Genomic DNA, 22,817 nt, shown 5'->3' with positions numbered 1-22,817 from the left:
ATATTAGGCTAGTTATGAAAGCTTGTAGGGGATTTTGGTTGGGTGGTGGAATTCTGGTAACAGATGGATAGAATAAGGCCTTCAAGCCATTGGGCTATGGAGTCAAATTGAGTGATGGCTCAACTAGATCAGATCAAATTACTAAAGGGAAAACTCACAGGGCAAGGTAGTAAAACAAAAGGCAAATGCCAAGTTCAGATGGATGGATGAAATGGTAATAAACAGGGAGAAAGGGCAATGAAGAATCCTTTAACCGGGTTTAATATGCATAATAGAGGGTACTCATTAACAAGGAGCAATTAAGTATTCTTTGTTAAATGGGTCACTATGATAAACTATGAAAGCAAGGGAGCATTTAAGAATTCCCTCACTATGATAGTCTAGAAGAAAACATTAAGAAAGATAAACTTTTTAAAACAGATTCTAGCAAAGCAAATTCTGAAATATCATTATTTTGTTTATCATTCAGATTTCATGAAAACACATGTGATTATTAATAACCAGAATGGAAACAGTAAAACACAAGAGATATAGAATACTTATTTGAATTCTGTTTGACACAAGTATCTTGTAAACTGCCTTAGCTTTATTCCTTAATCCAGCAAGCCATACAAATGTTGGTACAATAGCACTTCAATTCCATAAGGAAATGTCTATAGAAATGTTGTAGAATCCACCTCTAATACTTCGAATAAAGAAGTATTTATACAAAATTTACTTCAAAAATATCTCATAACTAAATGAGATTTATTCTAGGAAAATAAAATATCTATTTACACAAATATAGAGACAAATGGTCTCGAATATAGTGACAAATAATGAACTAATTTTTGTTGTCCCTATTTTTTTTGAAGGAGCTGGAGGCATGCTCTATGAATCTGCATCTTGTTGTTGTCTTAGTAACTCTATGTTGGACATCTGATTTGATCTTTTTAACTGATACTCTTTCACCTATAACTGATACTCTTTACCTGTTCACTAGTATTCATCCTTTTTACCAAAATTTACTATGTAAATATTTCTATTTACCTCATTGTTTACCATGGTAATTTATAGGATGTCAGTCATGTTGGACCACCAATCATCCTTTGGTATTCTTGTTTTTGTTAGCTTCCTGTGAATTTCATCTGTTTCTATATATTTTATAAAATTGGGTTGTACAGGGAATAAGTACTTTACTTCATGTTCACTGAAAAAGAGGTTCTCTAAACCATCGTAAAACACTTTTCCTGTTGGTAATGCCTTGGCTGAAGATGAACTAGCCTGACTGTCAACCTGCTGATGTAATTTATTAATGTAATTAGTCTGAACCATTAGCTTATCATGATGACTAAAGGACTGGGGAGTCCTTTCATCCTTAAGATGTCAAATTTCTTCATGAACTCATCTATATCTTGCTGCATGCTTTGACATCTACATTCCGAGCCTTGCATCTGATTCCTTTTGGTCAACACTTTCTTTATTTAGAGGATGGTAGCAGTCCTATCCTCAATGTCTAATTGTTCTAACTGTTGCCTGTTTTTACTGTTCAGAAAATTGATTACTCTGATGGCTTCCTCAGTTTTCATGCCCAATTCTTCTCTGGTCTTCTCAATTTCTTTAAGAGCAAGCTTTACTAAATCAATCTGTTCAAAAATAATTTGAATTGATGACCAAATATCATTGATGGAATCAATGATATTGGTCCACAATATCCTCCTGATCTCTGTTAAAGGCCTGTCAAATGTCAGGTCCTTCTCCAATGCTTTAATTTGTTGGGCCATGCCTTTGTTTTTCCTTATCTCTTCTGCATAATTGATCTTTGATATATCATATTTTTGCTCCAAGGTAGTGAATTTCTCTTTTACTTTCTGCAGCTCTGTCACTTGGAGTTTCATTTCTTCCATTGACTTAATCAAGTCCTTTGTGCTCTGTGTTGATGTACCTGCATGTGATGTACCTGTTGTTTCTATGGGTGCAGTTGTTGCCAAAGGGATGTTTGGTGCTAAAACAGTTGCCAGTGTGGAAGGGATTGTTGTTGAAACTATTGGCACTACAGTTTGAGGCTGTGTGGTCGACTCACTCTGCCTTGATTGCACTGCTTTCTCCAATTCCTGCTCTGTTTCCTTTAGTTGCTCATTTAACTTAAGGACCAAGTCCATAAGTTCTTCTTCATTTTTCTTCTCTATTACTTCAACAGTATAAGGGTGAATGAGTGGTGGCAACTTCAACTATTTTCTAAGTGCAACTATGTCATCATTATTTTTCTTAATTAAGCTCTCTGCTGCCTAACATCTTTTGGGTCATGACCCAACTCAATTACTAACTCTTAGAATGATTTTATCATGTTATCTTTTGCCTGTGACGAGGCTTTCTCCAGCTGCAATTGGGCTGTAGTGTTGCTCAATGAATTTTGCAATCTATGAGCCATCATTGCTTTGTTGGTCAGTGTTGAGTATACCATCTCACTTGTTTTCTTGTGTAATTCAATCTGATCAATAGGGTGGATTTCTTTAGCCATGACTTCAAAGTTAGTTTTGAGATCATCTGCCAAGGATTTTGGCTGCAGCACTATGGGCTTTAGGAAACTCATTTTCATTTTTCCCTCTTTGATGTCAAAGGCTGACATCAATCTGGTTTGGTTTGAAGGGGCCATCTTTAAGTACTGAGCATAGGCTTGGGCCTTCAGTTTCTCATTCTTTTCCTTGATTTCTTTAAACTTCCCCTTTATATCTATAATTTTATCAAAAGAAGACCTGAGAGATGAAACTTCTATGCTCTATTGTCTTTCTAGCTCTTGCTTTTGTGAACTTGAAGGTGTCCCACCTGTTGGGAATGTTTGAAAGCTGTCTGTCCCTTCCTTTCTCATGCTCTCTGTAGTTTCTCCAATAAATTCCTCCTCTGAATATGGATTCATCCTTTGACTCTTAGCAAAGGATTGATCTGTGGGTATGCTTGGAGGGGTAGCTGCTTCCTTGTCTCTTTTTAGATTCTTTTCCTCATTTAGAGGAGTCTGTAGTACTGTAGGATTTCCCATATTAGTTTGAGCTGGATGTGGCTGTGGTGGGTCCAACTCTACAGAGATTTCAGGCTACTGTTCTGATTTCTTTGGTTGTTCTGTGGTCTCTATTTGTTTTGATGTAGATGGTTGTTCTGATGTAGATGGATCTATTTCTTGAGTTTGCCTCTATGAAGGCTTGGCTGTTGGAGCACTGGTTTCCTGGGTTGGCCTTTGGGAAAACTCTGTATGCACCTGTACAAAGGAGTCCAGGTCAAGTCTTTTCTCCAAATCTTTCATCACATTCTTAACTTAAACTTTATCACTATCTTGCTCTATCAATGTCCCTTCCCTCCATTCATTCATATTGGCATACTGTTCTATTTCAGGATGCTGTGATGGATATAAGGTGATAACTTGTGTTTTTTCCTTCTATCACAGATGAAACTGTGAGGATCATAGGCCCAAACAAAGCTTTTCTTTAAATGCATTCTCCTCTCTATGATTTGTTCTGCTTCTTGCCTTGCTCTTCTGTTGTTGCACACAAATGGGCCTAAGTGGTCTTTGATTCTGATCTGGGCTTTCTTCTTTGCTTTCATGAAATGGATTTGATCAGAGTTGATTATTTGCCTATAGCACTCCAGGGCAAATAATCTCATGGGGACATACTTGGGCAATTTGTAGGGAGGTATTTCACACCCATAGATTCTGATCTCAGTATGATTCTGGTATAAGTACTAGTCACCTATCCTATACTGCTTTGACAACTGAAGGGTTCTTTTGATATCATCACTGATTCTAGGAGGAGAATTTCCTATCAGTATGGTAGTTATAGGATGGACAAATTGATCAATGAAATCTATATATGAATAGGAAGAGGAGGGTGAGAAGTGAAAAATAGAGGTCCAGAAAATGACTGACCTAAGGCTACCTTTTGTATCAATATTATGCACAGAGAAAGGGAACTTGTCAGATTGATAGTAAAGGAAAAGGTGATATATGACTGTGGAATACTTAAACACTCTCTCATTTTCTAGCCTCATGAACTGGTCATGGATTTTTTCAGTAATGAATGTAGCATAGTCATATTTGACAGCAGGAGGCTGTCCAGGGGTGAAGATGGACATGAGAACTAGGGTCAATTCATCAACAAACTCACTAGTATTGAAACCCATAATGGCAGAAATCATATTAACAATATTTCTGCCCATCTCAGTGAAGAAACATGTCAGATAGGGAGGGGGATCTTTTGGTAGATGATTCTTATCCATGAAGGTATGGAAAATACGGCTGAGTTCAGAATTAGACATTTTGGTGGATTTTTCAAGTAATTCTCCAATGGAAATGGGGGTGAGGTTCTGGCCGGGCTGAAGCTGTAACATTTCGTTAATTGAATCAACAGTAATGGTAAACAAGACTGACTGGTCGGGGGACATTATGGCTCTGAGGTTAGGGTTATAATTGGCCTGACATTGGTGGATAATGTCCGGGAAAATGTGCATAGAAGGGAATATGTACTTTGGGAGATTTGATTCCCAAAGTCCTATGGTATCAGAATTGTTTATGTAATTGTCTCAGCATTGACAATATACTTTCAGGGAGCATTTATTAGGTTCAAGGTCTTTTATTTGGAAGTCTTTATCTGCTAAGGGAAGGTAATCCAAGTCTTTATTGGGAGCATTGACTAGAGCTACATTGAGGGCCACGAGGGTTTCCATTTCTGGTTCTTGTGGATTCAGAAATGAAAATCATATTTTTTTGAGTGAAAATAGGGGAAACAAAGGTCGTGGGAGTCTTTGATTTTAAGCCTTGCACCTAAATTACACTAGAATTTTGGGTTTCAACATAATTGCAGAGGAATTTTAGTATTTAATAGGGTTTCTAGAAGAAAACTAGTAAATACCTGTTATTGAGCGACTTGTAATGGTGAGTTCATTGACTGGAAGCATATAGTGGACTGGAGCGGCGTTGGGCAGCAACTTTTAGGGTAGTTGATGGTTTGGGTACGAGCTGGTTGATTTCTACGTACTGACTACATGCATGGGTTGTTTAGGATAAAGGGCGAAAATGGATTATACTTTGTTTTTTTATGCAAAGTCAATTTTTTGGCGGGTTTGTGACACAGACAGGTTGCGTCAGTGGGGGTGATTTGACATTTTTTATCGTTTGCAGGAAGCGGTAAGCGAGTTTCATCGCACCGCTTATGGGAGGTGGGCGGTATTGAAGGAGGGCCGCGCAATTCCACTAGTCAGTTGACATGTAGCATCGACACTATTTTAGAAAACCGCTCATATCGCGCGTATAACATTTGACCAAAAGGCGCGCGCGATATGAGCGATGGCCGTCGGATCTGGGAGATCTGATCTGATGGTGGTCAACAATGGGAAGTGGCGGAAGGTTAACGGAGGGGCCCGATGGTAATTAAAAAGTCTTTAATTACATCGGGGGCGATGTGATTGGATGAGAAGTTTATTAATTAACCCGAATGATTAAATAATCCCTTTATTAATATGGCGGGGACTGGGTTCTTAATTAATCACGGATTGACTAATTAATCCCAATTATCAATGTTATTAAGGTTATTTTTCAACCATGAGACGGGATACATATTTATTGGGTTTTTAATAATAATACAAGTAATGGGTGTTTCTTTTTCAGGACTTAGATAATAGTATTAATTAGCGATTAATATGATTTTGAAAGATATGTATGTACGCTAAGTTAAAATGTTTCTAAAAGCATTTTAATCATACACATTTAAGACTTAGGCTAAGTGAATATGAGGGTTTATATAGAGAATGTTTTAATTTCCCTAAGTAAAATAGGATTTCACTTAGGAAAAGCTTTATAAAGGGAATGAGTGACTTTATGAAGGGGTAATTGTTGATGAAGGGGATTTATATACTTTAGGTATTTCAAATTATTGGGCCGAGGGTCCGGTGCCTCCAAAAGTCAGAGAAATGCTCTGAGCCCCTCTAACTTGTTTAGTTACCTTTAATACTTAGGGGAAATTAGTGAATTTTTAGGGGAAAATGGAGTAAGGGAGTTAATTAATTTGACTTTGTTTCCTTGATGTGCTATCTCCAATGTGAGTTGTGCTTTTTCCAAGTGATGAAAGCAAAAGATTTAAGCATTAAACTTAATCATTCACCACACATTTATTCTGCAACCATCATCTTCTTACCCTACCTACTTTATCCTAGCATTTTCACTTCTTAATTAGGGTGCACTTAGATTGACAAACCTTTTTCAAACTTTCTTTTCTTTTACATAGTAATATCTATCTAAATCTACATTTATTACATCCAAGGGCTCAGATTAAACTATTGATCTCCCTTTATTCACTCTACCTATCTACTTATCTGCCAAGATTAAACTGTTTGGTCAGATCTTTATTCTCTATATCTAAAAACATGAAATTGAAAACATGGAATAACCAAGATTAAACTATTTGGTTACCATGGATTGTGGCATAGGTGACAAGTTGCACACAATCTTTATTATGCATAAAGTAAATAGTAGTGGCATTTGGGCTTGCACACTTTCATGGTCTTTTCTTTTTGTTGGGGTTCATTTTCTTTCATTTTTTTGACCTTTTCTTTATTCTTTTTACCCTTTGATTTTTCTTTTAGGGTATACCCTCTTTACATTTTTTAATTTTTTGATTTTTTACAAATATGGAAAACCTTGGCAACAAGTAAAGGTATGAACATATTTCAGAACTAGACCAAGTCAATCATGATATATGACACCTATTGGTATAGGGGCATAACAAGTTGTTTGCAAAGTAGTTATATTTGAATTAATAAGTCAAGAATAAACGTATAGGTAAGTTTGTGTTTTAATGGATTTTTGGTAGATATAATTATTAATTTTAAGATATATACTTTTCATTTTCAAATATTATTTAGATAATATATTTTTTTAATTTTCAATCCTATTAAAATAATTGATGTTTGATTCTTGCTTTTCAGCTTCCACCCATCGTTAAGTCAACATCTGTGAAAAAATTAAAAGTCTCTATTCCAAAAAAGTAATCCCTTACATTTGAAAATCAATACAACCCAAATTGCATTGTTTATTTTGTTACTTACTCTTTATCTTAAATGTACACTCTATGTAAATTATGTTTCTATGAAGAAATGATAAAATAGTTGTTACTATTTGAATACCAAGATGCTGGCAGTTTGAAAAACTCTACTAGAAGACTGTTTGCTGGAAGACACCCTATTAAAAATCAAATTTTTCTAAAATTGTTAAATTTTATCAATTACATTTCAACTAGGAATAGATAAAGTAGACACCCTATTAAAAATCAAATTTCTCTAAAATTGTTTAAATTTTATTGATTACGTTTCTACTAGGAATTGATAAAGTAGTTGTTGTTATTCTTGGAATAGTAAGGTGTTGTCTATTTGAAAAATTCAATTGGAACACAATTGAATGGATGCCTAAAGACATCTTATTAAAAAAAGACCAGATATATTTAAATTATATATATTATCAAAACAAGGACTGTCATCCAAACTTTCAATATTGAAACAAAAGGCTATATTAGAATGAGAATTTAGGAAAATGAATAACAGATTTGAAACTATTTACTTCAAATAAATTTCATTAGCAAGATGAACATGGAGGAAATATTTTGAGTAATTTTATATGCATAGATGCAGTGCAATTTTTATTTACTGGGTGCCCATAGATATCAACAATCATTGACATCCTATTCATATATATGGTAGCCATGAAGAGGAGAGAGATTTAACATTTTGAAGACATTAAAAAAAAATGAAGAGATTAAAAAATTACATGTGGCATATATATGTGTTGTGTGTGTGTGTGTGTGTGTTACAAATCTATTAGGTTTCTAGAGGGATTAAATATGTTCTATGCAAATGTTTTAGCTATTTTTTTCACTGTAAATTTTGAAGACATTGAATCTATTTTGTTCATTCAAAAATATAATTTAAACAATGAAAAATTACATGTGTTGTGTGTGTGTGTGTATATTAGGTTTCCAAAGGGATTAAATATGGTGTGTGAAATTTTTTTAGTCAAATTTTTCACTGTAAATAAAAAATGTGGGCTATAAAAAAATGAATATCCATGTTATTCTCTTACTACCAAACATAAATAAAATATTTCAATGTCCATATAAACTATCATAATCTTACACCAATTTTATATAGAAATAAAGTAACTAAACAAAATAATAATAAAAATGTTATACTTTTGAGTACAATAAATTATATAATTCTTATACTTTCTAAAAATATTTCAGTACCTAACTTAAAAAAACAAAAAAAAAATATTACATGACTCAAATAATGTTTTTAAATACACATGTCCAATAATTTATTTCAATCTCAACTTCATATATATATATATATATATATATATATATATATATATATATATATATATATATATATATATATATATATATATATATATATATATATATATATATATATATATCCTAAATGACTAATTATTTTAATGTTGATCATAATAAAATATTTCAATGATGTAAGGGCAATGATTAAAAGTAAAATTGTTCCAAGAGATATGTATTTTTTTTTAATTATTAATATAAAATTAAAATGCAACATTTAAAAATATATAATTAATAATAAAATATTCAATGTGACTAATAAATAAAATATTTTAATATGGAGGGTTAATTAATATCGAAATGTATTAAAAAATATATTAATAACAGTAAACTCATTTTAATATGGAAAATATATTCCATAGATAAAATATTTCAACAAAAAAATTTAAATGTGTATATATTATATATGATTAAAAAAAACTATATATTCATTATATAAAGAAATTGAACAAATTATTTTTTTTATGGCTAAAAATAGTCTCATTGTGGTGCTCTTTTAAGAATATTTTATGGTCAATTTCATTTGAAGTCAAGCAAATATGTGTTAGAATTGCAATTTTAAGCTATTTAATTTACACAATCCAAGCTCTCAAGTAATTTTTGATGGCATTGAACTCATTTTTTACATTCAAAAATATAAGTTAAACAATGAAAAATTATAGTCGGCCTATATATATATATATATATATATATATATATATATATATATATATATATATATATATATATATATATATATATATATATATATATATATATATATATATATATATATTACAAATTGTTTAGGTTTCCAAATCTGTTGTGTGCAAATTTTCTGGTCAAAATTTTCACTCTAAAAGAGGTTTTCCTTGGAGCTACAAGATTGTTTTTCTCCCCCAAAAAAATACTATATACTCTCTCTCCAAGATTGAAATCCAATCTAAACCAATACAAACATGTACGTGTACACTGATTTGATCATGTGTGGACAAATTTTTTGTTAGTTCCAAGTACTGGAGTGAAGTCTATAACTAGCATTTGCACCAAATGTTGCAAAGGAAACATTGTAAGTCGCCCTCATATGGTAATGGTTCCAAATCAAATTTCCAATTCATAGCACTTTAACCACATGAACTAACTCATCAGGTCACAATCACCTATAACTGTTATTATCCTCTTTCGTATTCTTTGTAATATTATGCTTATGCTACAAATATATCTACAATGATTGCTAATTTCAAGTGCCCTTTATCTCCATGTACTTATGGTCAAGCATTTATATTCTCCCATTACATTCATTAATTGCACTTTCTTGGTGCAAATTCTTCATCATGAAATTGTTAATGGAACACCTCCATGGATTCATAGAACAACCCCACTGAAAATTTGAGGTAAAAAAGAAATATGATCTATTGGATACATGGATGCATCGAAGTTTGATAGTTTAAAAAGTCAAATCAAATAGGAAAGTTAATAACAGAGATCTTAAATCATAACATCTCAATACAGAGAAGGTGACTCACACTATTATTATGTTCGAACAAACATGCTTTTTTTGAGCAAAACTACTTCAGTAGCTCATAATGTTGTAGTTTCTTAGCAATCTATTGGCTTCTCTCAACCCACTCAAATAGGCACCATGAGTTGTTGAATAATAGTACCTATCAGTAGCCTCACCTGCAAACAAAATTTGCAGAGGCTTGCTGCTAGTTTGATCCTATGCATATGGCAATGGCTCAGCCAATATATCAATATCACCCCCTATTGAGCCCACAGGAACATAGGTATAAGACCCCAAAACAGAGGATTCCTGCCACAGTCACTCCTCAAAATGCCGTCTATCATAGAACTCTTATCTCCCTCACCAACGTTGTTTCTTCCCTTCTTCAGATCTATGCCGAATGTATATAAGGTATCAAGGAACCCCTCAATGACCTCCTGGTCCAATAAGGACTCCATTGTAATTGATTCCTTTCCCACAAGCCACGCCAAAACAACTTTGGATTGCTTGTGGATTCACACTACTACATAGGTTTTCCTCATCCACCATGGAATCAAATCATCACCACCATCACCATGTTTCGGCCCTACAAAGACTAACTTGGCATTTAACAAGTAAGCATCTTTTAGCTCCTTAGCACTGTTTGATATTGTAAGTATAAACTGCATGGGTATCTGTATATCATATGAGTATAGTTTTTTTTTCTTAGAAAAAAATTATGAATTCATTGCAAGTAGAAAAGAACTTACATTTCTTATGTGCACCTGCACTTTCAGAATATCGTATGAGTAGAGATATTGATTCAATTTATGTATGATATTATAACATTTACTGGACAGAGCATACTCCCCTATGTGCCACTATGTCCTGTATTGCACCATTATGTGTTAGATGATTCAAAAAATTTGCAACACTTATTTCTAAATAAAATATCGATCGATGTATGACATTGCCATTGAATAGATACAATGTCATTTTCCTCTGAATATTTCACACATTATACTTTTGGCCTTATATAGTCCAAATGAGATGTAGGTGAGTCCAGGTGAGATGTAAATGAGGTATGAACAATGTAATCATAAATAAAAATTATATTAACTCAGTAAAAGAAATTGGTATTATATATTTGTGAATTATTCATAATTAAATAAAAATATTATAAACCATTTGACTTCATTATTTAACAGATATTTCTAGTTCTAGCTCTGATTTTGATTTTGATTAATTATTTTTTTAATCAAAGCTTTACTTGGATTTCATTTTTTTTTTTCATTCAGATTTTCTTAAAAGACTTTATTGCTCATTCTAATACTTGTTTGTTTGATCTTGCTATCAATTTAACAGTATTACATGGCTACATGCCAATCCAGATATATCGAACTTTTGTAGTAACTAGAAAAGCCAGCTCGTATCTTTACTTCTAAGGCCTGTAAATTTTGACTTACTTTTGGTAGATCTGGTACCCTTTCCATTCCTTTAACTTTGGCATCGATTTTTGTTTCCTAAATTCTCTATTTTCTGGTACAAACTTAAGCACTCTGCATCAGATGCCAAAACATGTAGGTACTAAAATTATTGAAAAACAAAACTGCCTTAAACTTCCATCTGTATTCCATTGATGATCCACTTTCTAATTCAGATTCCACCAGCATTTTGGACATGAGAACTTTATAAATAGACTCCTTATGTGAAGCAGTAACCATGGACTCCTGCAATAAATAACAACAACAATGACAAGACCAACAACGCAGATAACTTTTCAGATTATATCTGGAAATATTTAACAACATAGGAAGAAAATCAATACATTCAGTAACATGAGAGAGACATGATAGAGATCAAATTCATTTTATAATTCCAAGAAGATCACCAAAAATAATTCATTTTACAAGTGGCTACCAAAACACTCAAGCAAGCAAGCATATCAGTGTTGCAGCCAATCAACCATTATGTAAAAATTACTACTACTACAGCTTTTATGCTTGCTTACATCTACTCTGAACCAAAAGAATTAGATTTCAAGTTCCAACCTCTTTAAATGGGCACTGAACCAACTACAAACCACTTTATCTATATTTTGATGAAATGCACACCCACCAACCTCTTTAAATGGGCATTGAACCAACTACAAACCACATTATCTATATTTTGATGAAATGCACACCCACCATATCTATATTTTGATGAAATTCACACCCACCACTGGCCACTTCCCCTCATTCTGAGGATGGTAACCAAGGTTAACCAACCAGTTGCAATTTTGGAAAACTAATCCAACAGAGACATCGAATGACACCCATGACATTCACAAAGGTAGCCAGCCTAGAGACTTGACTCTGCAACCTCACACTTGCAATTCATAGCACTTTAACCACATGAACTAACTCATCAGGTCACAATCACCTATAACTATTACTATCCTCTTTCGTATTCTTTGTAATATTATGCTTATGCTACAAATATATCTGCAATGATTGCTAATTTCAAGTGCACTTTGTCTCCATGTACTTACGGTCAAGCATTTATCTTCTCCCCTTACATTCATGCATTGCACTTTCTTGGTGCAAATTCCTCATAATGAAATTGTTCATGGAACACCTCCACGGATTCATAGAACATCCCCACTGAAAATTTTAGGCCAAAAAGAAATCTGATCTATTGGATACATGGATGCATCGAATTTCGATAGCTGAAAAAGTCAAATCAACTAGGAAAGCTAATAGTGGAGATCTTAAATCATAACATCTCAATAAAAAGAAGCTGACTCACACTATTATTATGTTCGAAAAAACATGCTTGGTTTGAGCTAAACTACTTCAGTAGCTCAGAATGTTGTAGTCTCTTAGCAGTCTATTGGCTTCTCTCAACCCACTCAAATAGGCACCATGAGTTGTTGAATAATAGTTCCTATCAGTAGCCTCACCTGCAAAAAAAATTTGCAGAGGCTTGCTGCTAGTTTGATCCTCTGCATATGACAATGGCTCAACCAATATATCAATATCATCCCATGTTGAGCCCATAGGATCATAGGTATAAGACCCCTAAAACAGAGGATTCCTGCCCCAATCACTCCTCAGAATGTCTTCTATCATAGAACTCTTATCTCCCTCACCAACGTTGTTTCTTCCCTTCTTCAGATCCATGCTGAATGTAGATAAGGTATCAAGGAACCCCTCAATGACCCCCTGGTATGATAAGGACTCCATTGTAATTGCTTCCTTTCCCACAAAACACACCAAAACAACTTTGGATTTCTTGTGGATTCACACTAATGCGTAGGTTTTCCTCATCCACCATGGAATCAAATCATCACCACCATCACCATGTTTCGACCTTGCAAAGACCAACTTGACATTGGGGATCTCTGAAACATCAAGTCCCATATGTAGCAACACCTTATCCACAACGCCAAAGTGAAGTCTGCTGATTGCACTGACTTTGTAGGGTGGCAGGTGTGGCTGGAAGCCATGAAATACAGGGACCCATGGATTCTGATCCTTGCTACTATCTGCATCATTCTTATTTCATTTTTTTATGATAGACTTCAATACACCCAATGAAGCAGTGAGGATAACATGATCGGCCTCAACATCTACATCAGGCCCCTTCAACAACACGACCCTTCTCCCACCAATCCTCACCTCGCAACCCCAAGCTACACTCTCAACCTTAGCATTGTACACTATACTCTCCTCAGGTAGCCTATTCACAAGCTCCTTCATGACACTAGAGAACCCCCTGGGGATGGACAACTGTTTCCCAAGGAATTCCCAATACTCACTAAAAGACTCAATGTCCACATTATCCAAATCGTCTGCAACAGTGGTGATCCTATCATTGTGTCATCGGCTTTGAAACACAAACTCCTACAATGACCTCAGATACCAATCGGGTCTTGGCTCCTCTCCCAATTATGCCGAAATAGCCGATGGGGATGTAGATTGGGTTGCGTTATTCTTAGTATTCTTCGATAAATATTCCTCCAACCCTGCTCTCAGATAAGCCCGCAAGACCCCGTTTACAGCCCCATGCTTGCGCTCTTCCAGAGCGTGACCATTTGGTAAAATCATATTGTTGGAAATAATACTGAGAGGGGGGGTGAATCAGTATTATTAAAACTTTTCAATATACCATCCAAATTTATACTTCAACTTATTTCTTCAGATATTGATGATTAACTTATGCATAATAATGAACAAGAACATGAAAAACAGATAGTCACACCATAGAACACTAGATATAAGGTGGAAACCCAATGTGGGTGAAAACCACCTGCTGCAATATGTCTCTATCTTCTTTCAATTAGAAACTTCTTTTACAATGATTTTGTACTGGTGCAGTCCTTTACCAGTACGCAGGCTACAACCTGCAGAGAGCTACAACTCTCTCTCGTTTTCCAGTCTCTCCTGGAAGGGAGCTACAACCCCCTACTTCTTTTCTTTCAAGGACCACTTTTCATAAATTTTCAAATTGGATCCATGATCATCAAGTACACAGTCAATTGCAGTAACCAGATCAATCAATAACAGTAAGCTAAACCCAGAACACCTTATCAACAAGAAAAGTCAGCCAATAAAAGTCTTAAGACAGATCCGCAGTATTTCTTTATCTGGCCTGCATGGCTCCGCACTTCACCTTTGCGTATCCCCGCAGAGATCCTTCTACTGCGCCGCGTACCCACGCACCTGTTCGTTCAATCACGCCGCGTACTTCTGCTGTGCCCACGCACCCACTGCTTCTATCGCGCCGCGTACCTACGCACCTGCGGCTTCGGTCGCGCCACGTAATTTTACTGTGCCTCCGCACCTGAACCTCCTATCGCGCCGCGTACCTCCACACTGGAACCTTTTCTGCGCTACGGATCCTCGCACTTTCTCTGTGTATCGCATGCGGACCTCCGCACCGGGGCTTTTGCTGCACTGCGTACGCCTGCACTTTCACAGTGAATGGTCTGCATACCTCTGATTAGAACCCAATTAACAGTCCTCCTAAGTGCCACTGACAGTCAGATTCACAGATCTGATCTTGTGCCCGAGAGATCACAGCTTATCAATAGATTTTCCTTTTATTTCACTTTGATTTAGATCTAGCTTTAGAAACCAATAACCCAATATTTCAGATCTTAAGATATTCAAGATTCACGAGAGTGACTAGCCAAGTGATCTCCTTTCCCTTTTATAGGTGAGCCCTTATTAAAACCATGAATCAAAACCATAGAGAACCAATACAAGGGACCCAAAAACCTTGGGCTCAATAATAATAATATAGAAACAATACCACGGATCAAAACCGTAGGATCATGATCGACGGGCTAAATACCACGGGCCAAACATAAGAAACCCCACTTGAGCGCGCTTCTCTGCCTTGGAGTGAGTGAAATGGGGGACCGCACCTTCTGAACGGGGAACCTGCGGGTATGTACGCACCTCTTGGTCGGAGCACCTGCGTGTACGCACCTTTTTCACTGAGCACCAGCGGACCTCTTAATTTTTATCATTTTGAGAGCCTGATCAGAGTTTTGCCACCTGTATGAGTTGCCATCAAGTACAACACCTGTACCATAGAGCCAAACCAGAATCATAATGCCAACAATCTCCCCCTTTGGACTTGATGGCAACCTCAAGATCCTCCACGTCATTCTCCCCCTTTGACATCAAGGGCAAAGGGTTATACTCCCCCTGAGAACATGCTCCCCCTGATTATAGACCAGATCTGCAAAAGAATGATCACCAAACACCATAAATGAACATGAAAGAGATAGAGACATATTGCAGCGATATTTGGATCAGCATCCATGATCTCCTTTTGTACTTCTATCATAATGCCAACAATGCATTATATGCTCCCCCTGAACCTGTGCCATCAAATGTATACCCCATACGATTCTCACGTACAACAACAGATGAGATTCAACAACAAGATGATGCATCAACAACCCCCAGCTTTTGCCTGAGGTATTCAAAGGTCTCCCTGGGCAATGGTTTGGTGAGTATATCAGCAACCTGTTCCTTAGAAGGAACATACTCCAACTTGACCTTTTGTTCAAGCACTTGTTCCCGGAGAAAGTGATACTTGATTGGTATGTGCTTGGTCTTTGAATGCATGAATGGGTTCTTTGAAATGCTGATTGCACTTGTATTATCACATAAGATGGAGATAGGTGGTGTACAAGTGATTTGAAAATCTTGCAAGGTCCGCATCATCCAAAGGAGTTGAGTGCAGCAAGATGCAGCAGCAACATATTCCGCTTCAGCTGTAGACAAGGCAATCGAACTCTGTTTCTTGCTGAACCAAGATACTAATCTGGAACCCATAAAGAATGCACCACCACTTATGCTCTTCCTGTCATCCACGCTTCCGGCCCAATCTGCATCTGTATAAGCATGAAGTGTGAGATCTGTATCTCTAGGATACCATAAGCCATAATTTTGAGTCCCTTGAAGATATTTAAAAATTCTCTTCACTGCCTGAAGATGAGTTTCATTTGGATTTGCCTGATAGGCAAATCTTCCAACTATTCCTACTGCATGCATGATGTCTGGTCGGGTACCTGTCAAATAAAGTAGACTTCCAATCATAGATCTGTAGGTTGGTTGATGCACTGCTGCTGATTCATCATTTGCACTGAGGCTACATCCTGTGACCATGGGTGTACATACTGGTTTTGCATCTTCCATGCCATATTTCTTCAAAATCTGCTTGAGATACTTGGTTTGAGACAAGAAGATCCCTCCTTCTTTTTGTTGGATTTGCAAACCAAGAAAATATGTCAGTTCTCCAAGCAAGGACATTTCGAATTCTTTCTGCATCACCAAGGCAAAGCTTTGACTCATAGCTTCTTCATTGCTGCCAAAGATAATGTCATCTACATACACAACAAGTATTAGTAATTTGTCATTTTCAACTTTTATATAAAGATTGCTATCTGCTGATCTTTTGAAAAACCTTGTTGATGAAGATATTTGTCCAAACGATAGTACCAAGCCCTTGGAGCTTGTTTAAGACCATAGAGAGCCTTTTTCAGTCTGCATACAAGATTTGGATCATTTCCAAGAATGAAACCATTTGGCTGCTCAGTGTATACTTCTTCTTCTAAGTCTCCATTCAGAAAGGCTGATTTTACGTCCATTTGAAATACTTTGAACTTTTGAAAGCTTGAGAGAGCAAGGAACATTCGGATGGCCTCAAGTCTTGCAACAGGAGCAAAAGTTTCTTCAAAATCTATTCTTTCTTGCTGTGCATACCCTTTACAAACAAGTCTGGCCTTGTTTCTAATTACTTCCCCATCTTCATTCAACTTATTTTTGAAGACCCATTTTGTCCCTATAACATTCTTATCCTTTGGTCTAGGAACTAACTCCCAAGTGTTGTTCTTTTCGATCTGCTCAAGTTCTTCATCCATTGCTTTGACCCAACATTCATCTTTGCATGCCTCTTTCACATTTTGTGGTTCAGTGGAAGAGAGTAATGCCAAATAGCTTGAAGCTTCTGCAATTGTTCTTCTTGTTTGTACACCTGCTTCTTTCTACCCCAAAATTTGAGATTCTGGGTGATTCTTCTGAACATACCTGGATGGAGTCTTCTCTTCTATCCTTATCTGTTCCTCTGGTGCTTCTTGAGGTTCTTCTTCTTCATCATTTTGTCTTTGAGGGTAGTCTTCATCTTCTTCGATATTTTCATGATTTACTTGCCTAGGAATGTATCCCTTTTCATCAACCACTACATCAATGTTGTCAACAATTCTTCCAAGTCTTTTATTGTAGCACTTATATGCTTTGCTGTGTGGAGAATAACCAAGAAGAATGCCTTCATCTGCTCTAGGTTCAAGTTTCCCAAGTTGCTCATCAGTATTCTTAATATAACATTTGCTCCCAAAGATTTTGAAATGCTTTACCGAAGGAGTCTCACCATACCAGAGCTCATGAGGAGTTTGAGTGCTGTTCACTCGGACATTTGTTTTGTTGAGAATAACAACTGTAGCATATGCAGCTTCACCCCAGAAAGTTGAGGGAGTTCCAGATTCATCAAGCATAGCACGAGCCATTTGTTGGACTGTTCTGTTCATCCTTTCCACCATTCCATTTTGCTGAGGAGTTCTAGCTGTAGAGAATTCTCTTCTTATCCCATGTTCTTCACAGAAATCGAAAAATTCATTTGAGGTAAACTCCCCACCTCTGTCGGACCTGAGGAACTTAATTTTGTAACCTGATTCATTTTCAACCAAGGCTTTGAAGGATTTGAATTTTTCGAATGCTTCATCTTTGTGCTTCATAAGTCCTAACCAAACAAACCTGGAGAAATCATCAATGAATAATATCAAGTATTCTTCTCCTCGAGGTGTCCTTTTCCTAAATGGACCACATACATCTGTATGGACTAGCTCAATAGGCATGCTAGCTGATCCTTCCTTCTCTGGAAAGTTAGTTCTAGTTTGCTTTCCAAACTGACATGATTTGCATATGGTGTTGTCTGGAATTTTGATATCTGGAAGACCACGAACTGCCTGATATTTGCATGCTTTCCTTATTTGTGAAAAGCTTAGATGCCCCATCCTCCGGTGCCATAACCAGTGTTCATCATCCTTGCTCAAATAGCATTGTTGTTGTCCTTCTTCAAATATGTATAGATTATTTGGAGTTCTTCTACCTTTGATCACTGTTTCACCTGTATTAAGATCACGAACACGACATCCATTTGATCTAAATATTACCTCGGTTCCTTGATCACACATCTGGCTGACACTCAAAAGATTATGCTTCAATCCATCAACATACAAAACATTTCCAGCTTTGACCTTTTCCTTTAACTGAGCAGTGCCTTTTCCTTTTATAGCTGCAGGAGTATCATTTCCAAAAGAAACTTTCTTTCCCTTTTCTAAAGCAGAATATGATTCAAGTTTTTCTTTATCACCTGTCATATGCTTCGAACATCCACTGTCGATGTACCATATATTTTCTTGTCCCTCTGCATAAAATGCTATCCCACATCTTTCTGTTTGTGTTTCCTTTATTCTCCATGTTCTGGTGCTTGAGGCTTGTTCCTTTGTTTGTTGAAACCTGCTCCTGCATTCAGAATCTTCATGACCAAAGTTATTGCAAATAGAACATTCAACTTCATTTTCAAGAGCCGAAAAGTTGTTATAGGTCCTTTTTGTAAACCCGCTCATACTTCTTTGTTTTTGAGCTTCTCTAGTCATGATTGTTTTATATGCAACACATTGAGCTGCTTTGTGACCAAAGTTATGGCAAGAGAAACATTGTCCATTGAAGAAACTTCTGTGATTATCAAATCTACCGGCCAAATGATTGTAATTTCTATTGTCATCCATTCTTGAAGCAAATTGAGAAGATTTTTCCTGTGGCTGGTTGTAGCTTTTGTTCACCCTTAAGATGAATTGCCCCTGGTTTACCTGATAGTCTTTGTTTGTTCTCGATGTAATTCGTCCCTGCTTTACTTGGTGATCTCCATTGTGCTTTTGCTCATTCCTTCTTGCTGCATCAAGATAACTCTTTGAGGTGGATGCTTGAGATGTTTCTCCATTATATCCCAGACCTGTCTTGTTTAGCGGAGAACGTTGTACATTGATGATCTCATCCAGAGTTTCAGATCCTTTGACAAACTTAAGATTAATAGCCTTTGTTTTCTCAATTTCTTTTCTAAGGCCAACAATTTCACATTCTAACTTTTCAAGAAGTTTTTCTTTTTCATCAATTTGAAATTGTAGGGTATCAATGATCACATTCTTTTCTTCTATACATGTCTTGAGTCTAGAAATCTCTTCATAAAAGCTATCCACATCTATAGCATCCATGTAATCATCATCTTCAAATGCCATTAAAATTTTATAGTCATTACCTCGTTCATCTTCATCACTATTTGATAGACCATCACTGTCTTCATGAGTGTAGTAGCTTTTCTTATTTGCATTATGTTTCTTGTTCCATCTAGCAGGTTCCTTTCCTTTATCAATCTTATCCTTATGAGGACATTTGGTAGCATAATGACCTACTCTTCCACAAGCAAAACATTTAAAAGGTAACTTACCTCTGAACTTTCCAGTACCCCGTTGAAGATTTCTGACAAAATTTGATTCTTCTTCTTCTTCTGGCACGTGACTTGATTCATAGTAGTCTCCTTTGCCTGAAGCCTTAAAAGTAGCTTCTCTCCTGTCTGATGGACCTCCTTTTCTCATTTCATAAGCAGTTAGAATTCCGTGTAGCTGAGACATAGTAAGAGTTCGTAGATTTTCCTTTTCTTCTATTGCAGACACTTTAGATTCAAACTTGGGGGACAAGGATCTTAGAACTTTTTCAATCACAATAGCCTCTTTTATTTCTTCACCCAAGTTTTTCATGCAATTAACAATCTCGTCTACCCGAAGGAAATAGTTAGCCACACTTTCATCATTATACATTCTGAGATTCTCATACTGAATCCTGAGGGTTTGAAGTTTAGCACGCTTTACCTGTTCATCTCCTTCGTAGCTCAAGACAATCTTGTCCCATATTTCTTTTGCGGATTTATATTGCATAACCTTCACGAATTCTGATTGAGATAAGCATCCCAGCAGAGTATTGACTGCTTTAGCATTTGTTTCATATTTCTTCTTCTCGGCCGGATCTGTAGGAGTAGCTGAAGGAAAAGTGTAGCCTGTATCTATGATATCCCAAACTTCTGTACCAAGAGATTGAAGATAGGCAGTAACTCTTACCTTCCAATAATTGAAGTTTGTCCCATCAAAAATTGGTGGCCTGATTGATGCTTCCCTCTCGTAGTTGCTCATGATGAATGATCTTCCTTCAAGCGATCAAGCTTCTCTGAAGGACCTGCTATGATACCAATTGTTGGAAATAATACTGAGAGGGGGGGTGAATCAGTATTATTAAAACTTTTCAATATACCATCCAAATTTATACTTCAACTTATTCTTCAGATATTGATGATTAACTTATGCATAATAATGAACAAGAACATGAAAAACAGATAGTCACACCATAGAACACCAGATATAAGGTGGATACCCAATGTGGGTGAAAACCACCTGCTGCAATATGTCTCTATCTTCTTTCAATTAGAAACTTCTTTTACAATGATTTTGTACTGGTGCAGTCCTTTACCAGTACGCAGGCTACAACCTGCAAAGAGCTACAACTCTCTCTCGTTTTCCAGTCTCTCCTGGAAGGGAGCTACAACCCCCTACTTCTTTTCTTTCAAGGACCACTTTTCATAAATTTTCAAATTGGATCCATGATCATCAAGTACACAGTCAATTGCAGTAACCAGATCAATCAATAACAGTAAGCTAAACCCAGAACACCTTATCAACAAGAAAAGTCAGCCAATAAAAGTCTTAAGACAGATCCGCAGTATTTCTTTATCTGGCCTGCGTGGCTCCGCACTTCACCTTCTGCGCTTCTACGTATACCCGCAGAGATCCTTCTACTGCGTCGCGTACCCACGTACCTGTTCGTTCAATCACGCCGCGTACTTTTGCTGTGCCCATGCACCCACTGCTTCTATCACGCCGCGTACCTACACACCTGCGGCTTCGGTCGCGCCGCGTACTTTTACTGTGCCTCTGCACCTGAACCTCCTATCGCGCCACGTACCTCCGCACTGGAACCTTTTCTGCGCTGCGCACCCTCGCACTTTCTCTGTGTATCGCTTGCGGACCTCCGCACCGGGACTTTTGCTCTACTGCGTACGCCCGCACTTTCACAGTGAATGGTCTGCGTACCTCTGATTAGAACCCAATTAACAGTCCTCCTAAGTGCCACTGACAGTCAGATTCACAGATCTGATCTTGTGCCCGAGAGATCACAGCTTATCAATAGATTTGCCTTTTATTTCACTTTGATTTAGATCTAGCTTTAGAAACCGATAACCCAATATTTTAGATCTTAAGATATTCAAGATTCACGAGAGTGACTAGCCAAGTGATCTCCTTTCCCTTTTATAGGTGAGCCCTTACTAAAACCATGAATCAAAACCATAGAGAACCAATACTAGGGACCCAAAAACCTTGGGCTCAATAATAATAATATAAAAACAATACCACGGATCAAAACCGTAAGATCATGATCGACGGGCTAAATACCACGGGCCAAACATAAGAAACCCCACTTGAGCGTGCTTCTCTGCCTTGGAGTGAGTGAAATGGGGGACCGCACCTTCTGAACGGGGAACCTGTGGGTATGTACGCACCTCTTGGTCGGAGCACTTACGTGTACGCACCTTTTTCACTGAGCACCAGTGGACCTCTTAATTTTTATCATTTTGAGAGCCTGATCAGAGTTTTGCCACCTGTATGAGTTGCCATCAAGTACAACACCTGTACCATAGAGCCAAACCAGAATCATAATTCCAACACATATTTTGCGCCTTACCCAATAAACCCTTGTATAGTCTAACCATTGGATCTACCAAAGATGGAGGCACCAATAATCCTCCTTCTACCAAAATGGCCGAAATGTCCCTGATATCTTCCATGAACTCCCATGGCTTCTCCCTATCCTCCATGGCACCAATCTGCTTAGTGATGGCATAAACAGGGCTCCCTTCAATACCATGAATCCATGTTGCCCCCCATTCTACTCTTTCACCATGAAAGTCAGTGTTGCAGATCCTTCCTTTGTCTCAATTTCTGGCCTCTAAGACCACGAAATCCAATTTGATTGAGGCACAGGCCTCCATTAAACGATTTGCAGCAGAGAGGCCTGCCATTCCTGCTCCTACTATGACGATACGGGGCTTTTTGGCTATATTCATGATGTTTTTCGATGCACCCAACTGGTATTTTTCAAATTTTTGAAGCCCTAGATGGACCAAAAAGAAGCATCGTAGTCAAAGAAATTTGAAGTGCCTGTGACGAAGATGGTTTTTTCCAGGTACATAAGCTTTCAGAGATGCATAATACTTCATCGTATTTTCCTTTGTGTATAGTTTTCTGATATATTGTTGTA

General features: G+C 36.8%; 1 pseudogene; it reads right to left on the bottom strand.

The window, feature by feature from the left end:
• Positions 1–12,671: 12,671 nt before the first annotated feature.
• LOC149248998 (putative polyamine oxidase 5) lies at positions 12,672–22,623 on the bottom strand (annotated as a pseudogene).
• Between the last annotated feature and the right edge of the window lie 194 nt (positions 22,624–22,817).

This window comes from Pinus tabuliformis, chromosome 7, assembly GCF_031772625.1.
Source record: "Pinus tabuliformis cultivar Carrire ecotype Pingquan chromosome 7, CPIR1, whole genome shotgun sequence".
Lineage (NCBI taxonomy): Eukaryota > Viridiplantae > Streptophyta > Pinopsida > Pinales > Pinaceae > Pinus > Pinus tabuliformis.
Note: the sequence above shows the minus strand (reverse complement) of the source record. Positions and strands in the feature narration are given on the sequence as shown.